This window comes from Arachis ipaensis, chromosome B03 (assembly GCF_000816755.2).
Source record: "Arachis ipaensis cultivar K30076 chromosome B03, Araip1.1, whole genome shotgun sequence".
In the NCBI taxonomy this organism is placed as follows: Eukaryota; Viridiplantae; Streptophyta; class Magnoliopsida; order Fabales; family Fabaceae; genus Arachis; species Arachis ipaensis.
Genome location: NC_029787.2, coordinates 56,864,751 through 56,885,169, shown reverse-complemented (window position 1 = coordinate 56,885,169; position 20,419 = coordinate 56,864,751).

Genomic DNA, 20,419 nt, shown 5'->3' with positions numbered 1-20,419 from the left:
AAATCACCCCATATTATTCTGATAAAACCCTGAAAAAAGCTAATATTTTTTAGTTTCATACAAAAACCTACCAAATATATATATAAATTGAAGAACCTACCTGGAGGAATTGTCATGGTCACAGATTTTTTGAAAAGAAATCATTATTACTTTGGCAAAGGAGAAAATATAGTACAGAATAAGTTATTGGCTGTCATAGTTTGAGAAGCAAAAAACTAGCAAAGGGACAAATTATCATCGCCAAATGTCTCTCTTAGAATTAATCCTTCTGCGTATTAGTGCCATTTATCGGGAAAAAACAATGAGTAGAAGAGGAAGAATTTTAATTTAGTGGGGTTTTAACGTACGAGGAAATCCTTATCTTTAGAAAAATATTCATTTTCTTTTCACACATAACCATTCTTAGATTTATGACCATACTTTTATAAAGTACAATAAAATTTCTGAACTTTTTATTCAGTAATAATAAGAGTGCCTTACGTCCTTACCTTGCGAAGAATTAGAGTAAATACCCAATTCTGTATTTGTTTTTTTTTTACAGAAAAAAAGGTGGTTTTTGTCTTAGATAATAACAAAAATTCGTTAAATAATAACAAAAATTATTGATGTCAGGGCATTTCGGCTAGTTTTATTGACCTTTTCTTTACTATTTTAGGGTAGTTTCATGCATTTTCTTAGGAAATAAGCAAGTTTTGGGTAGAATTTTACTTACATCTTGATTGAAACAAACATTGCGAATTTTATATGATTTCATGAGAATTATGCATGAATTTAATGATAAATTGGATGATGCATAACTCATAACTTGGATTAGAACTTTGATGCACTTTATTTGCTTGATTTCAGGACAAAGGAAGCAAGAAAAAGTCACGTTAGTAGCCACGTTAGTCTAACTAATGTGACCACTAACGTGGAATGGGAGCTAGCTTGCAACGTTAATGAGAAAAGTGATCGCCAATAACGTCTTCGAAGCCATCATAGCCTACGTTAATTACCACGTTAACTACATTAACGTGGTAGTTAACGTGAAGGAAAAGGAAGCTCCAAGCGTTAGTGGTAAAAATGAGTACCACTAACGCTCCAAAAGGGCAATTGGCCACGTTAAGAGTCACGTTAACTCAGTTAACGTGAACTCTAACGTGGAAGAGGAAAGATAATGCCAACGTTAGTGACACTCACCTTTGTCACTAACGTTGGAGATGGCAATCAACACCACGTTAGTGGTCACGTTAATGTAATTAACGTGAGGCACTAACGTGGGAAAGGGGCGTTTTGGAGCGTTAGTGAAAAAGGTAGGTGTCACTAACGCTCTCGAAGATTTGGCAAGCCTACGTTAAAGGTCACTGATAAACCCATATTTTATGATATATTCTGTGCCTAATTTGAGTGATTTATTCAATCCTTCACCCACTTATTCATATTAATTGCATGGTTTTACTTTCCCTTCCTTATTATGTGATGTATGTGAAAAACATGCTTCCTATGCTTTAAAAGTAATTATTTTAATTTCCCTTTATTACCATTCGATGCCGTGATTCGTGTGTTGAGTAATTTCAGATCTTCTAAGGCAGGAATGACTTAAATGATGGAAAGGAAACATACAAAATTGGAAGGAAAGCATAAAATGGAGACTTTGAAGAAACAGGCAGCGACGCGATCGCATGGACGACGCGGCCACATGCCAGCGCGAATTAACAGCGATGCGACCGCGTGCTTGACGCGATCGCGCGCCTTAAGTGAAACGCATATGATGCGACCGCGCGACAAGGAAAACTCCAATTGGCACAACCGCGTGACCCACGCGGCCGCGTGACAGAGGCCACACACCATAAATTACAGAAAACGCTCCCAGCGATTTCTGAAGCCCTTTTTGGCCCAAATCCAAGTCCAGAAGGCACAGATCAGAGGTTATGAAGTGGGAGAATGCATCCATTCAGGGAGAGTCTCCAATTAGTTAGTATTCATGATTTTGATGCAGTTTTGAGGGAGAGGCTCTCTCCTCTCTCTTTTAGGATTTAGATTTAGGATTTTATTCGCTTTCAGGATGATCTCTTTCTATCAGGTTCAACATTCCTTTTTATTTATCTTTTCAATTTAATTTATGAATTCTTCTATATTACAGATTACTCTTTTGAATTAATGTTATTTGAGGTATTTCAGTTTACAATTGTTTCTTTTATTTATATCGCTGTTGCTTTCCATTTGAAGACATTTTTATTCTGGTAGATTTACTTTTCTCTTTTGGTCTTGGTTAAGAAATCAGTAACTCAGGAGTTATCAAACACAAATATGATTGATAATTGTTATCTTTGCTAATTGAATTGAACTTCAATAATCCCAATCTTTCCTTAGGGATTAACTAGGATTTGAGGATCTAACAAATTAGTCACTTGACTTTTCTTTACTTTAAGTAAAGACTAACTGAGTGGAATTAAGATTCAATCTTCATCATCATTGATAAGGATAACTAGGATAGGACTTCTAATTTCTCATACCTTGCCAAAAGTTTATTTTACAGTTATTTATTTACTTTACAGTCTTTTACCTATTTCAATTGCAATTTAAATTACTTGTTCCTCATCTTCACAACCCCAATTTACAATCTTCATAACCAATAATAAGAACATACTTCCCTGCAGTTCCTTGAGAAGACGACCCGGGGTTTAAATACTTCGGTTATCAATTTATTTAGGGGTTTGTTACTTGTGACAACCAAAACGTTTGTAAGAAAGGTTGATTGCTTGGTTTAGTAACTATACTTGCAACGAGAGTTTACTATAACTTCTAAACCATCAATCTTCTAGTTCTTTCAAAATGGTGCCGTTGCCGGGGAACTGCAATTGTGTGCCTTATTATTGGTTATTGTAAATATTTTTCTTTTACTTGTTTATTTGTCTTTATTTTCCCTTTTTACTTCCATTAGTTACTATGAATTCTCACCCCTCTCGCTTCGAGTTTGGTTCTAATATTGTTGAAAGGAGTGAAAGTTATAACAGGAACATGCATTAAGGTTAGAGCAATCAAAGATGGATGGAGCCAAGAGGATCTGATCAACCCTTTAGGCAACAACACCCTCCAAGATATCATGGACAAAGACCATTCTACAATGCATACCAAGCAAATAGACATGGTGGACAACCTTGTAGTTACCAACAAGTCCCACCCTGTGCTTATAGGCCATCCTCTCAACATAACTTCGAACCACCACACTCACAAGCTTCTTTTCACCATTCGCCACCATACGATCCTCATTTACCCCAATTCCAATCCAATTACTCCCAAACACAACCACTTCCCAATGTACCGCGTCCAAATCCAACACCCCGAGAATCAGAGGTTTGCCTCAAGGAAACAGTAGATCAACTTCAAACAATCTTTTATCAACTGGAGCAAGCAATAAGTCAATTATCTTCTAGACGTTCGAACATTCAAGGACCTCCCACAACTCCGTGTGGACAATCTAATGATGAGTGTAGCATGAAGGAGATACTAGAAACTCCAGTGGACAGAACAGGGCATGACTTCTTACTGGAACAAGCAGAGGAAGCTGTCATTACACAAGAAGAAGAGTTGGTTGAAGACCTAGGAGACGCTGAGCCTCCATGAGAATCCAGAGTTGTGGAGAATTCTGTCAAGGACGTTACAATTGATGCTGACACAGCCCCCAAGGCAAGTCTTTTATGAAGAACTGGACGGAATAATCCAAGAAGCAAGTTTCCTTGATGATGATGATCTCAAGTCAAGTTCTCCCAGTAGTGAACTTGCACCAACAAGTGAACTCTCTGAGATCGCATAATCTTTCCCAAGTGAATGCGAAGATGATGCGGAGGTAGATTTCTCTCAACCTTCCGTTTATGACTTAAGTGACAAGGAAGACATAGAAGGCTTTGATCAGGACATGGATGCAATTGAAGAAGTCTGCAAGGAAGTGAAGAAATTCACAGAAGAGCACAAGGGAGTAGAACTCATAGAACCACTGGAAACATCTATCCTAAGGCCATTACCACCTAATACAAGCTTCAAGTGGGTACAATCCTTAACCTTTATCTTTACTTTTCCGCTTGAATATGGTTTGCTTGAAACAGATGGTCAGCTTAGAGCTCTCTGCGACTTTAAGAGTAAGAGGGAAATGGCTCGTGCTCAGAGCTGGTGCACAAGATTCAATAAGGTTCCACGCTTCAACTTGAAGTGTGCGGATTGGCATCATGATCTATCGAATGGATCTCGAAAAACGTTTAGTCACCTTGGTGAAAATCTACTTTCTAAACCACCCGGATGGGAAAATATAGATCAAGATGAAGGCGGATTGAAAAGCAAGGTTTGGGATCCTGGAATCTATTCTGACATTCGTCACCCCGGGAGCCTGAGAATATGTTTGAAGCTGCTCAGAAGCTTCACATGCCTAGTTTGGGACCCCGGAGGCTATTGGCATTCCAAATGTTGGTGGAGATTTCTGGATGAATTTAAGCACAAGCCACCATAACAGGAAGCTCATCCAATATCCAACTTAAGGACTTTAACTAAAAGTGCTAGGTGGAAGACAACCCACCATGGTATGGTCGTTTCTTTTTCAGCTTTATTTTGTGTTATTTATTTTTATTTCCTTTTTCAATCGAACCTGAATATTATTCATTCGCATTGCATACTGCATACTTGCATACCTGCATAAATAAAAGGAGTGCGCGATGCGACCGCATCGCTCATGCGATTGCGTCAATTGCAAAAAACAACCACCCACACGTCCGCGTTGCCCATGCGGCCGCGTGATCTGGAGATCGGCGTAAATCCCCAACGTCCAGAGAGTTAGGCTAGAATCGTGCGGCCATTGTGCATTTCGCACAAAACGACCCACGCGGTCGCGTCCCTGACGCGACCGCGTCACTTGCACCACACCAATCCCACGCGATCGCGTCGCATGGATTGCACCACCACCCTAGAGGAGACAGAGAGCTGCGCTGAAACGACGCTGGAATTGTGCGTTTAGCACAATTTCCAGCGATGCGGTCGCATGCCTCACGCGACTGCATCATTCATAATTTACTCATTCCATGCGATCGCATCACTCACGCGATCGCGTCGACCCCCATTTTACCCCGGCCACGCAAACGCGTGCCCCATGCGATCGCGTGGATTCAAATTTAATAACTCTCAACCCGCAAAACCCTACCCATTCGCGCACCCCAGCCCCCTCTCCTTCCTCTCTTCTCTCCACAACCACCACCCACAACTTCCAGCCACTACCACCGCCTACCGCAAACCCCCGACGACCACCCAGAAGCCGCCGCCATGCCATCCTCCTTCCTCTTCCCCCCTCTTTCTTCTTCTTCTTTCCTCTTCTCCCTCACATTCCCTACCCGAAACCCTACCTCCGAACAGCCCGCCGTACCGCCGTACCCCCCTCAACCGCCGCATCAGCCGCCACAGCCACCACCCCCAGCCACCTCTCTGCCCCACTTTCATTCCTACGCCTTCCAGGTTCCGCTGAACGCCACCCTTCTTTCCTTTCATCATTAATTTCCTATTTTTCTATTTATGTTCATCATTAGGCTAGTTAGATATGCATGTTGTAGTGGATTCTAAGTTGTTAGGTAGCTTAGGATGTGGTTAGTGGATTTAGGCCTGTTTAATTGTGCTGTTCATGTTTCTTGTTTTCTAATTTTCGTAATTCTGCTATTGCTGTGTTGTTAATATTGTTCATATGCTGTAATTTCTTGTTCATGCTGCATTTTACACTGCTTTTCCATGTTCTTATTCCCTTTATGCAATTGCAGCTATATTTTAATTCATATGAGCTATTCTGATTGCTATTTATTTTCTGGGAACATCCAATTTTAGCCGGGATGCTGCCCAAATTTATGTAAATTGCTTTGATTTTCATTCCTGTTTTGGTTTTGGCAAACTTGCACTCTACTTTACTCAGCTTTTACCAAACCAATTAATGAATGACAAGGCAAGCTTCCTTATTCTTTTTCATTTCCTGGTTTATAAATTGCATCTTGGATGATTCAATTCCACTTTTTGCTATATTCATTTGTTCATCCTTAACTTCCTTGTTTGAACTTGAGTTATCTGTTGCTTTAATTTGTGAATTCTCGTTATTTAGGAAATGCTCATCATGCCACTTACTCTAATCCACATTTTACTAATTCACTAATTTAACTCCCTAACCTCTTTTTCATTCCTAACCTACTTACCTTTCAAAACATCTCTTCTGGTTTTTCACTATTCTCTCTAACATTCTAACCAAGGCATGACGGACGTTTTTCCTACTTAACATGAATCCTTTTACATTTTGGATTGTGAATTTTTATTCTTGGACTTTTAACTGCTATACAATCCTTAATGCACATTTACTTAACTCATTTTCATTATTCTATTGCTCCTTTGCCATTATATGCTTCTTTCGATCATTTGCCTACCTGCTTTCCTATTTTTATTATATCCTGATTTTCTGTTTTTCAGGATGTCTGATACCCAAAGAAAAGAAAAAGGAAAGGCAACAACTGGCAAACAGAAATGAGGAGAAGCCTCCATGTCCATACTGGACCTCATGCATGATGACTCCTGGCGGGAGAAACACTTTACCCCGCAGGAGAAGGCTGACCAGCTACTCCCTGCTACTGATCCCATTAAGTTTGCAAACCGCTACTGCGAGCTTAAGTATCCGGTGTTTGCAAACTCGAGGAACCTGTACCTGGAGAGGACTCTGAAGATCCCAGAAGAACTCCAGCAATACACCTCTGATCAGATCTAACAAAGAGGTTGGTTCTTCCTGGAGAAAAACCTGACTGAGGTTAATGCATCTTGGGTAAGGGAATTTTACTACAATTACTTCAAAACTTCCCTAGATGCAGTAAACCTAAGAGGGAAGCAGATTCTGGTCACTGAAGTGGCCATAGAGGATGTTCTGAAGCTTCTGCCTAAATCTGATCAGCTGGATGGTTATCAAAAAGCTGAGGAGGATATGCGCTTCATGAAGTTTGATTGGGATGCAGTCAATGCCAGGATAGCCCTTGACCCGACTGTCCTATGGGTCATGGGTCAGAATACCACCATGCCTAAGGGAATCAAGTGGGCATACTTGAACGATGAGGCTCGGCTATGGCATCAGATCCTAAGCAACTTTATTATGCCGAGTACTCACAAGACGGAGCTACCTGCCGCTATGATCACCCTCCTATGGTGTGTGATGGAGGATAAGGACCTGTACCTACCACGCTTCATTCGGTACTACATGGCTAGGGTCCACGTCCAAGGCACTCTCCCCTTCCCATATCTGATTACACAGCTAGGCCGTCGAGCTGACGTGCCTTGGGAGGATGCTGATGAGAGGCCACCTGCTGCAGAATGAAAGAAAATCATTCTTCACAGCAGGAACTTTCTGGCTTTGGGCTACAGACCTCCATTCCTCACTCCTACTGATGAGACAGCCACACCATTTGCCAGCCCCTCTTCCTCCACAGCTACCCCTGCTACCACCACTGCACCTCCACCTGCCTCAGAGCCGGTTTATCACCTAGTGCACCGCCTGTTTCGATAGCTAGACCAGATGGAACGCCGCAATCGGCGCTGATATGAGAGAGCTGAGCGTCACAGCAAGCGACGCTATGAACACCTGAAGCTAATGATACGATCTGGCGATATCCCCTCCGAGCCTGACACACCATCAGAGCCATCTGAGGAGGAGGTGGATGATCACGAGGCAGATACCCACCCCCAGAGAGAGGCCGAGCAGGCAGGCACAGAGCAGGCTACATCACAGCAGGAGGCCCCTGACAAACCCCATTTGTAGGGTTTATCTTGTATTGATTTTTGGGGATTTTATCAACTTTTACCCACATTTATTCAATGAAATAGCATGGTTTTATAACTTCTCCCTTAATTGTGCTTAAGAGTGAAAACATGCTTTTTAGGACTTAAAATAGCTAAATTTAATTCACCTTGATTCTATTAGATGCCTCGATATGTTTGTTAAGTGATTTCAGATTTAGGAGGCAAAGATTGGATTAAGGGAATGAAGAAAAAGCATGTAAAGTTTGAGAACTCATGAAGAGATGATGGAACCAAAAAGCTGTCAAGCCTGACCTCTTCGCACTTAATTGACCATAACTTGAGCTACAGAGGTCCAAATGATGCGGTTCTAGTTGGGTTGGAAAGCTAACATCCGGGGCTTCGAAACGATATAAGATTTGCCATAGTTTCATCACGCATAGGGGCGCGCACGCGCACGGTACGCGGACGCGCCGATGGTGGCACATGACCCACTTAATGCAAACGTGGCCAGCGATTTTAGAAGCCTTGTGGGCCCAATCCAACTCATTTCTAATGCTATTTGACCCGAGGTTTAAATACTTCGGTTTATAGATTTTAGGGGTTTGTACTTGTGACAAACAAATTTTTGCATGAAAGAATTATTGTTGGTTTAGAGACTATACTTCAACGAGATTTCATTTGTGAAATTCTAAACCGTCAAAAATTCATTTGTCAGCCCCGCATCAGATTCAGGCTGCAGACCTTGAGGTTCCTATTCAGTCAGCACCTCCTCTGCAGTAGGCAGATCCTCAGACCACCACCACAGAGACTCCAGCTACCCACCCTTCCAATGATGACACCCCTTCACACCCTGCTTGAGTGAGCATCAGGGACGATGCTTCATTTTTAGTGTGGGGAGGTCGCCATCTCTGGCATTTTTTTGGTGAACCACTACAGACTCTTTCATTTTATTTTGCTATTTTTCTGTATTTTTCTCTTTTATTTTTATTTTTATTTTCTCAGTACTTATTCATTGCTATTTTCATGTATTTTTACTCTATTTCTGCATTTTGTACCTTAGTTCATATTTTAGCTATTTAGTTTAGTTGCAATTCTAACTTATTAGTTATAGAAATTGTGGATTGATTAGTATAGTTTACCCTTTTTTTTAGCATAAGATAACTTTGTTTAATTTGAAAATATAAAAAGGAAGTAAACTAGAGACTTGAACATAATAGAAACAACCCACACCTTGTATATATAGCATTCTATGTTAGTTAGTTAACAACATTTCGTCAAGGAGAAACACAAACTTTAAAGCCACTCAAAATAAATTTTACATTGAGAATAATGGGAACTCTTGATTTTTACTTGCATGACATATATAACTGATATATGATTTCTGAGTTAGAGAACATACAGCCTGTGAGTTTTGAGCTTAATTATATGGTTACATTCAAACCATAATTTTTATTCCTGTGTGTTCCACCCTTCTTATTTATTCTGGTGTTATTTACTTTGTTTTAATCTATATGTCCGATTATAGAATAGAAATACATACCAAGAAAGAATTCCCCAAATGCAAAATAAAGCAATGCACATGGGACAAAATTAAAACTAATGCATGAGCATGTAACATCAAAAGTTGGAAAAATATGGAAAAATAGGTAAAGAAGATTTGCTTTACAAGTTATGTATGTTAGGTGAGATCTTAGACTAATCAAGGATGCTCAATTAGATCACTTAGCCTTATACATATACCCTTACCTTTACCTTGGCCCCATTACAACCTTAATTAAAGACCTCATGACTTTTGTATGCCTATATTCTATAATTGTTGATTGGTTAGATGAAGAACAAAGTTATAGAAAGTAAGGATAAAAAGAAGAATAGAGTGATTAACCCAATAAACACTGAGTGACCAGAGAGTAAACACAAAATCCAATGAGAGTTCAATAGCTCATTAACATATATCTATGCTTGAATTATTAATTGTCTTGCAAGTTTATAAAATATTTTTTTCCCATCTCAATTGTAAAAGTGCTTTATCATTATCTGAGGTCTGGCTATATATAAGATTCCTTGAGAAATGTGAATTAATTCAACTACATGTGAGCTTTATATACAAGTGAATAAAAATAATTAGAATTGCATGATGCATTTAGGTAGTTGTATTTAGAATAGATTGCATTGCATGAGATTCCACCACTTCAACCTTACCTTACTCTTTATCTTGGATTTAGCATGAGGACATGCTATTGTTTAAGTGTGGGGAGGTTGATAAACCCATATTTTATGATATATTCTGTGCCTAATTTGAGTGATTTATTCAATCCTTAACCCACTTATTTATATTAATTGCATGGTTTTACTTTCCCTTCCTTATTATGTGATGTATGTGAAAAACATGTTTCCTATGCTTTAAAAGTAATTATTTTAATTTCCCTTTATTACCATTCGATGCCGTGATTCATGTGTTGAGTAATTTCAGATCTTCTAAGGCAGAAATGACTTAAAGGATGGAAAGGAAACATACGAAATTGGAAGGAAAGCATAAAACGGAGTCTTTGAAGAAACAGGAAGCGACGCGATCGCATGGACGACGCGGCCGCATGCCAGCGCGAATTAACAGCGACGCGACCACATGCTTGACGCGATCGCACGCCTTAAGTGAAACGCATATGACGCAGACGCATGACTGACGTGACCGCGCGACAAGGAAAACTCCAATTGGCGCGACCGCGTGACTCACGCGGCCGCGTGACAGAGGCCACGCACCAGAAATTACAGAAAATGCTCCCAGCGATTTCTGAAGCTTTTTTTGGCCCAAATCCAGGTCCAGAAGGAACAGATCAAAGGTTATGAAGTGGGGGAATGCATCCATTCAGGGAGAGTCTCCAATTAGTTAGTATTCATGATTTAGATGCACTTTTGAGGGAGAGGCTCTCTCCTCTCTCTTTTAAGATTTAGATTTAGGATTTTATTCGCTTTCAGGATGATCTCTTTCTATCAGGTTCAACATTCCTTTTTATTTATCTTTTTAATTTAATTTATGAATTATTCTATGTTACAGATTACTCTTTTGAATTAATGTTATTTGAGGTATTTCAGTTTACAATTGTTTCCTTTATTTATATCACTGTTGCTTTCCATCTGAAGACATTTTTATTCTAGTAGATTTACTTTTCTCTTTTGGTCTTGGTTAAGAAATCAGTAACTCAGGAGTTATCAAACTCAAATATGATTGATAATTGTTATCTTTGCTAATTGAATTGAACTTCAATAATCCCAATCTTTCCTTAGGGATTAACTAGGATTTGAGAATCTAACTAATTAGTCACTTGACTTTTCTTTACTTTAAGTAAAGACTAACTAAGTGGAATTAAGATTCAATCTTCATCATCATTGATAAGGATAACTAGGATAGGACTTCTAATTTCTCATACCTTGCCAAAAGTTTATTTTACAGTTATTTATTTACTTTACAATCTTTTACCTATTTCAATTGCAATTTAAATTACTTGTTCCTCATCTTCACAACCCCAATTTACAATCTTCATAACCAATAATAAGAACATACTTCCCTGCAGTTCCTTGAGAAGACGACCTGAGGTTTAAATACTTCGGTTATCAATTTATTTAGGGGTTTATTACTTGTGACAACCAAAACGTTTGTAAGAAAGGTTGATTGCTTGGTTTAGTAACTATACTTGCAACGAGAGTTTACTATATCTTCTAAACCATCAATCTTCCAGTTCTTTCAGTCAAGTTAACTATACTAATGTGAACTCTAACGTAGGGAGAAAGGGGTACTCTAAATGTTATTGGGAAAGGTAAACCCCAATAACGTTTGCGAAGGGCCAAGAGGCAACGTTAGTGGTCACGTTAGTGCCACTAACGTTGAAGTTAACGTGGACCATTTTGGGTTAGGAACGTTAGTGAAAAAGGTGATTGTCACTAACGTTCTCGACCCCATATTTTCACTTAACGTTAACACCACTAACGCCCTAAGCTAAAGTCCATGCCTACTGCACACTTTCTCTGCAAGTGAAGCTGAGCCCACTAAAGATGATAACTGCTTCAACTCAAGATCCAAAGGCCCATATCCAAGACTTGAAGAGCCAACTAGAAGATTAGAAGAGTAGTATAAATAGGAGTAGTTTTGAACTAGAGAGCAGCTTTTGGATTGTGAGAACTACTCTCTGTATAATTTTACTTTCTCTGCAACTTCTAGTTTTACTTTCAGAATGCATTCTCCATCTTTGTTTTCCATTCCCAGAGCCATGAACAACTAAACCCCTTTCATTGGGTTAGGGAGCTCTGTTGTAATTTGATGGATCAATAATAGTTTTCATTATTCTTCTTCTTTCTTTTCTCTTGATTTTACTAGAAAGCTTTCAATCTTCATCGAATTGGGTAGTTGTCTTGGAAAAGAAGCTATTCATACTTGGATCTCTTCAGAACCTTGGAAGAAGAATGAAGAGATCATGCTAGAAATGCTTTCTTATGTTGGACCAAATTGGGGTTTGGATGGATATAGTGACATATAATCCTACCAACACTTTGAGTTGGAAATACATGTGGTATAATCAGTGACTATACTTCATCTCTTCTCATGAGCAATTGGACCAAGGAATTGACTATTGATCAAGATTTGAGAGATTGAATTACCAAGGAATTGGAATTCAATCACTTAAGATTGCCAAGGAGATCAATGAATGCATTGATTGAGGAAGAGATGAAAATGAACTTGATCCAGAGAATGCAACATCTCCTAAGCCCAATGAATCCCCATTTCTGATCTTACCCATTCTCTTTAATTTCTGTAATTTACTTTCATGCTAAATTCCCCATTCCCCATTTAAGATTCTGCAATTTACTTTCCATCATTTATATTCAGTTCTTTATTCCCATCATTTACATTTTCTGCTATTTACTTTCCGCCATTTAATTTCCTGCAACTCTCACATCAAACTCTGCTTAGCTCAACTAGAACATTCCTCTAATTAAAGTTGATTGACCAATCAATCCCTGTGGGATTCGACCTCACTCTATTGTGAATTTTTACTTGACGATAATTCGGTATACTTGCCGAGGGAAATTGTTGAGTGACAAGTTTCCGTGCATCAAGTTTATGGCGCCGTTGCCGGTGATTGATTTTGCATCAACAATGATTAAATTGGTGGATAACTAGATTGAGCATTTTTTTTCTCTTTTGTTTGATTTAATTTCATTCGAGTAATTTACTTTCAGTTTTAGTTATTTCCTTCCCTTTACCCTTTACCCGTTTGCGGTGTTATCTGCACATTTTTTACTATTTAGTTCACTGACCCACTAACTGTTTGATATATTGCATCACTCACACTAACAACATTTCTGCAGGGAATACTGTCTGCATCTATCTTTCTTGCTTGTGACTTGTGGGTTGTATGGCAGGTAGAAGAAGCAAGGCTTCAACTTCCTTTGATTCTGAACCTGAGAGGACCTTCCTTAGGTTGAGGAGGGAAGCAAGAGGAAAGAGAGTCGTTAGTGCTGAGGAAGAGGAGGAGTATTTTGAACCAAACATGGATGAGAATATGGAAAACCATCATGAAGAAGAAGCTCACAACCATGACAGAGAGGGCCTAGTACATCATGCTGGGCAAGAGAGAAGAGTTCTGGGATCTTACATCAATCCAAACCCAGGAAACTGTGGAAGTAGCATCCAAAAGCCAACCATACATGCCAACAACTTTGAACTAAAGCCACAGCTCATCACCCTTGTTCAAAACAACTGTTCATTTGGAGGAAGTGTTCAAGAAGATCCCAATCAACATCTAACCACCTTCCTGAGGATATGTGATACTGTGAAGTCTAATGGTGTTCATCCTGACACCTACAGACTGCTTCTATTCCCCTTCTCACTCAAGGATAAGGCATCTAAATGGCTGGAATCCTTCCCGAAGGAGAGTTTAACAACCTGGGAGGATGTGGTGAATAAGTTCTTGGCGAGATTCTATCCTCCTCAAAGAATCAATAGGTTGAAAGCTGATGTTCAAACTTTCAGCAACAGGATGGTGAGACTCTCTACGAAGCATGGGAGAGATTTAAAGACTTGACAAGAAGGTGCCCGCCAGATATATTCAATGAATGGGTACAGTTACACATTTTCTATGAAGGTCTTTCTTATGAATCAAAGAAGGCAGTAGACCACTCATCCGGGGGATCTCTGAACAAGAAGAAGACCATTGAAGAAGCCATAGACGTCATTGAGACTGTAGCTGAGAATGACTAATTCTATGCTTCTAAAAGAGGCAACACTAGAGGAGTGATGGAGCTGAACAACGTGGATGCACTGCTAGCTCAAAATAAGATGATCACCAAGCAGCTGGCTGACCTTACCAAGAAGATGGAGAGGAATCAAGTAGCAGTAATCACCATCTCAACAGCAGCTCAAGAAGGAGTGAATGAAGAAGTAGAGGGTGATCAGGAACAAGCCAACTACATTGGAAATCCACCTAGGTAGAACCATGACCCATACTCCAAAACCTATAATCCTGGTTGGAGGAACTACCCAAACTTTGGGTGGGAAAATCAACAAGACCAAGGCCAAGATGAGAGATGCCACAACCACAACAACAATGCAGCTCACCAACATTCCACACAGAGATCATATCAGCACCCACCTAACAACACACCTCAACATCCATACCAAAGCCAAAATGGCCCTTCTCATTCCTCCAATCTCAACTCACCATCATCAGAAGAAAGACTATCAAGGATTGAGACTCTACTTGAAGGCATATGTAAGGAAATCCAAGATAACAAAGTGTTCAAAGAGGAAGTGCGAGCCAATATCAAGAACCAGGGAGACACCATCAAGAGGCTAGAATTTCAAGTGGGATACCTCTCTGAGAAGATTCCCAAACCTACTGATAGCTTCCCAAGTGACACAGAGAAGAACCCGAGAGGTGAAGCAAAGAAGGTCAGATGGGAAGATTGCAAGATGGTCACTATAAGTGATAAGGGGAGTGAGGAAGAGCCGAACAAACCATTAGAACAACCTGGAGATACATCAGCAGAGAAACAGGAAGAGGATTACCAAGAAACCAAAATTTCACAGAAGGAGCTGCTGAGACTCTATGCACCTTTTCCCCAAAGACTCAAGGGTGGTGTAGAGAAGAGAATATACTCAAGGTTTCTTAACATGTTTGCATCTCTCCATGTAAACATACCATTCATCAAGGCCCTCCAACAAATGCCCTCATACATTAAGTATATGAAGGAGCTGCTGACCAGGAAAAGCTCACTCAAAGGAGGGCAAACAATAGTGATGAATAAGGAGTGCAGTGCTCTCATTCAACCAGAGATGCCTACAAAAAGGAAGGACCCATGGAGTTTTCACATCCCCTGTGCCATAGGAGAAACAATGTTTGATAAGGGATTCTGTTATCTGGGAGCAAGCATCAACTTAATGCCTTTATCCCTTATGAAGAAGCTGCAGATCAATGAGCTAATGCCCACAGATGTAGTCATCAGGCTGGCTGACAAAACTCAAAAACAAGCAGTAGGAGTGGTGGAAAACGTGTTAGTGAAGGTTGGGAACTACTTCCTTCCCACAGACTTTGTCATAGTAGAAATGGAAGAGAGTCACATTCACCCAATCATATTGGGAAGACCATTCCTAGCTACAGCCAGAGCGCTCATAGATATGGAGCGAGGAGAGCTAATATTGAGGATACATGACGAACAACTCGCATTCAATGTCTTCAAACCCTCACAAGAAGCAGATCAGAAAAGCAAGGAACCAAGGGGAGAGCACGACAAAGCACTGGTGGAAGAAACAAGCATTGAAGCACAAGCCGTACACCTGGGAACCCCTTTGGTTGATGAACAGGATAATCGGCAGTTGTCACAGCCTAAGGAAGATCAGGAGGAACCTAAACCACGAGAGTCATATGAGACCAGCAACAAAATTTCCTTGAAAGAAGAGGTCACAAAGAGCAGGGCAACATCAAAAAGAACAAAGAAGAAGGCACCAAGGAGGTGGAGAAACAAGAAGATCCCTGGTATGCGATATTGTTACTCAGGTTGTGAACTATTGTTCGAAATTGATTCGCTGGCGATGGCACCAAAAACGGATGCACAGAACCATGGTCTAAACATATCTTCACAACTTTGCATAACTAACCAGCAAGTGCACTGGGTCGTCCAAGTAATAAACCTTACGTGAGTAAGGGTCGATCCCACGGAGATTGTCGGCTTGAAGCAAGCTATGGTCACCTTGTAAATCTCAGTCAGGCGGATATAAAATAGTTATGGAGTTTTCGAAATTAATACTAAAATAAGGATAGAAATACTTTTGTAAATCATTGGTGAGAATTTCAGATAAGCGTATGGAGATGCATTCATTCCTCTGAACATCTGCTTTCCTGCTGTCTTCATCCAATCAGTCTTACTCCTTTCTATGGCTGGCTTTGTGTAAGGATGTCACCGGTGCCAATGGCTACTTTCAATCCTCTCGGGAAAATGGTCCAAATGCTCTGTCACAGCACGGCTAATCGTCTGGAGGCATCACCCTTGTCGTTGGTTGCATCCTATTCCTCTCTGTGAAAATGGTCCGATGCGCTGTCACTGCATGGTAAATCATCTTGGAGGTTCTCGATCATACTGGAATAGAATTTACTATCCTTTTGCGTCTGTCACTACGCCCAGCACTCGCGAGTTTGGAGTTCGTCACAGTCATTCAATCCCAGAGTCTTACTCGGAATACCACGGACAAGGTTTAGACTTTCCGGATTCTCATGAATGCCGCCATCAATCTAGCTTATACCACGAAGATTCTGATTAAGAGATCTAAGAGATACTCATTCAATCTAATGTAGAACAGAAGTGGTTGTTAGGCACGCGTTCATAGGGAATGATGATGATTGTCACATTCATCACATTCAGGCTGAAGTGCGAATGAATATCTTAGAAGCGAAATAAGATGAATTGAATAGAAAACAGTAGTACTTTGCATTAATCTTTGAGGAACAGCAGAGCTCCACACCTTAATCTATGGAGTGCAGAAACTCTACCGTGGAAAATACATAAGTAATGAAGGTCCAGGCATGGCCGAATGGCCAGCCCCCAAACGTGATCAATAGATCAAAAGATAATCCAAAGATGTCTAATACAATAGTAAACGGTCCTATTTATAATAAACTAGCTACTAGGGTTTACAGAAGTAAGTAATTGACGCATAAATCTACTTCCGGGACCCACTTGGTGTGTGCTTGGGCTGAGCTTGAAGTCTACACGTGGAGAGGTCATTCTTGGAGTTGAACGCCAGCTTTTGTGCCAGTTTGGGCGTTGAACTCCACTTTGCAACTTGTTTCTAGCGCTGGACGCCAGAATTGGGCAGAGAGCTGGTGTTGAACGCCAGTTTGCGTCATTTAAACGTGGGCAAAGTATGGACTATTATATATTTCTGGAAAGCCCTGGATGTCTACTTTCCAACTCAATTGAAAGCGCGCCATTTTGAGTTCTGAAGCTCCAGAAAATCCATTTTGAGTGCCGGAATGTCAGAATCCAACAGCATTAGCAGTCCTTCTTCAACCTCTGAATCTGATTTTTGCTCAAGTCCCTCAATTTCAGCCAGAAAATACCTGAAATCACAGAAAAACACACAAACTCATAGTAAAGTCCAGAAATATGAATTTAACATAAAAACTAATGAAAACATCCCTAAAAGTAACCAGATTCTACTAAAAACATACTAAAAACAATGCCAAAAAGCGTATAAATTATCCGCTCATCACAACACCAAACTTAAATTGTTGCTTATCCCCAAGCAACTGAAAATCAAATATGATAAAAATAAGAGAATATAATATAAATTCCAAACTATCAATGAAACATAGCTCTAATTAAATGAGCGGGACTTATAGCTTTTTGCCTCTTGAATAGTTTTGGCATCTCACTTTATCCATTGAAGTTCAGAATGATTGGCATCTATAGGAACTCAGAGTTCAGATAGTGTTATTGATTCTCCTAGTTCAGTATGATGATTCTTGAACACAACTATTTTATGAGTCTTGGCCGTGGCCCTAAGCACTTTGTTTTCCAGTATTACCACCGGATACATAAATGCCACAGACACATAATTGGGTGAACCTTTTCAGATTGTGACTCAGTTTTGCTAAAGTCCCCAATTAGAGCTGTCCAGGGTTCTTAAGCACACTCTTCTTTTGCTTTGGACCTTGACTTTAATCGCTCAGTCTCAAGTTTTCACTTGACACCTTCACGCCACAAGCACATGGTTAGGGACAGCTTAGTTTAGCCGCTTAGGCCAGGATTTTATTCCTTTAGGCCCTCCTATCCACTGATGCTCAAAGCCTTGGGATCATTTTTATTTGCCCTTGCCTTTTGGTTTTAAGGGTTATTGGCTTTTTGCTCTTGCCTCTTGGTTTTAAGAGCTTTTGGCTTTTTCTGCTTGCTTTTTTTTTCCTTCTTTTTTTTTCGCTTATTTTTTTTCTGCAAGCTTTGTTCTTTGCTGCTTTTTCTTGCTTCAAGAATCACTTTTATGATTTTTCAGATTATCAAATAACATGTCTCCTTGTCATCATTTTTTCAAGAGCCAACATATTTAACATTCTTAAACAACAACTATTTAAGAGAGGTGATAGATTCATAGGACATTCATAACTTTAAGACAAAGTTACTAACTACTAATGATCATGTAATGAAGACACAAACATAGATAAGCACTTAACATAGAGAAAACGAAAAACAGAGAAAGTAAAAACAAGTAATGAGTCCACCTTAGTGATGGTGGCGTTTCCTTCTTGAGGAACCAATGATGTCCTTGAGCTCTTCTATGTCTCTTCCTTGTCTTTGTTGCTCCTCCCTCATTGCTTTTTGATCTTCTCTTATTTCATGAAGGATGATGGAGTGCTCTTGATGTTCCACCCTTAGTTGTCCCATGTTGGAACTTAATTCTCCTAGGGAGGTGTTAATTTGCTCCCAATAGTTTTGTGGAGGAAAATGCACATGAGGCATCTTCAGGATCTCATGGTGATGAGCTTCCTGCGCCTCTTGAGCTCCATGAATGGGCTCTCTTACCTCCTCTATCTTTTTCTTAGTGATGGGCTTCTCTTCCTCAATGTGAATGTCTCCTTCTATGGAAGCTCCAGCTGAGTAACATAGATGGCAGATAAGATGAGGAAAAGCTAGCCTTGCCCTAGGAGAGGGCTTTTCGGCTATTTTGTAGAGTTCAAGGGAGATGACTTTATGAACCTCTGCTTCTTCTCCAATCATGATGCTATGGATCATGATGGCCCGATCCATAGTAACTTCAGATCGGTTGCTAGTGGGGATGATGGAGTGTTGGATGAACTCCAACCATCCTCTAGCCACAGGCTTGAGGCCCAATCTTCTTAGTTGAACCGGCTTGCCTTTGGAGTCAATCTTCCATTGAGCTCCTTCCACACATATGTCCATGAGGACTTGGTCCAACCTTTGATTAAAGTTGACCCTTCTAGTGTAGGGGCGTTCATCTCCTTGCATCATAGGCAAGTTAAACGCCAACCTCACATTTTCCGGACTAAAATCCAAGTAAACTTAGAATATTGCTCGCCCTCGAGCAAGAAAATAAAGAATTAGATGAAGAAGAAGAAGAAAAGATGGAGAAGAGGAGGGATGTGTGTTTCGGCCAAGAAGAGAAGAAAGGGTTGTGTTGTGTGAAAATGAGGAAGAATGGAAGGCTTTATATAGGGAAGGGAGGGGGGTTAAGGTTCGGCCATATGGGTGGTTTGGGTGGGAAATTGATTTAAATTTTGAAGGTAGGTAGAGTTTATTGGGTAGGTTTATGGGGAAGAGTGCGTGAATGTGAGTGGTGTAGGGTTAATAGGGAAGAGAGATGGAGGTGATAGGTGAAGGGTTTTGGGGAAGAGTGTTTATTAGGAATAGAGGATGATTGAGAAGAGAGAAGAGAGTGAGTGGAGGTAGGTAGGGATCCTGTGGGGTCCACAGATCCTGAGATGATCCTGTGGGGTCCACAGATCCTGAGGTGTTCAAGGATTTACAACCTTGCACCAAATTAGGCATGTAAAATGCCCTTGCACACAACTCTGGGCGTTCAGCGCTAGGTTGGTGCCCATTTTGGGCGTTCAACGCCCATTTGTTGCCCATTTCTGGTGTTGAACGCCAGAACCATGCTTGTTCTGGGCATTCAGCGCCAGCTCTTCTCCAGGGTGCAATTCTGGCGTTCAGCGCCCAGATGTTGCCCATTTTGGGTGTTCAGCGCCCAGATACTGCCCATTTTGGGCGTTCAGCGCCAGAACCATGCTCTGTTCTGGCGATGAACGCCAGACAGGTGCTTCCTCCAGGGTGTGATTTTTCTTCCGCTGTTTTTGATTCTGTTTCTAAATTTTTCATTTATTTTGTGACTCCACATGATCATGAACCTAAGAAAACATGAAAAACAAAAATAAAATTAGATAAATAAACATTGGGTTGCCTCCCAACAAGCGCTTCTTTAATGTCAATAGCTTGACAGTGGGCTCTCATGGAGCCTCACAGATGTGCAGAGCTTTGTTGAGACCTCCCAATACCAAACTTATAGTTTAGATATGGGGGTTTGACACCAAACTTAGAGTTTGGTTGTGGCCTCCCAACACCAAACTTAGAGTTTGACTGTGGGGGC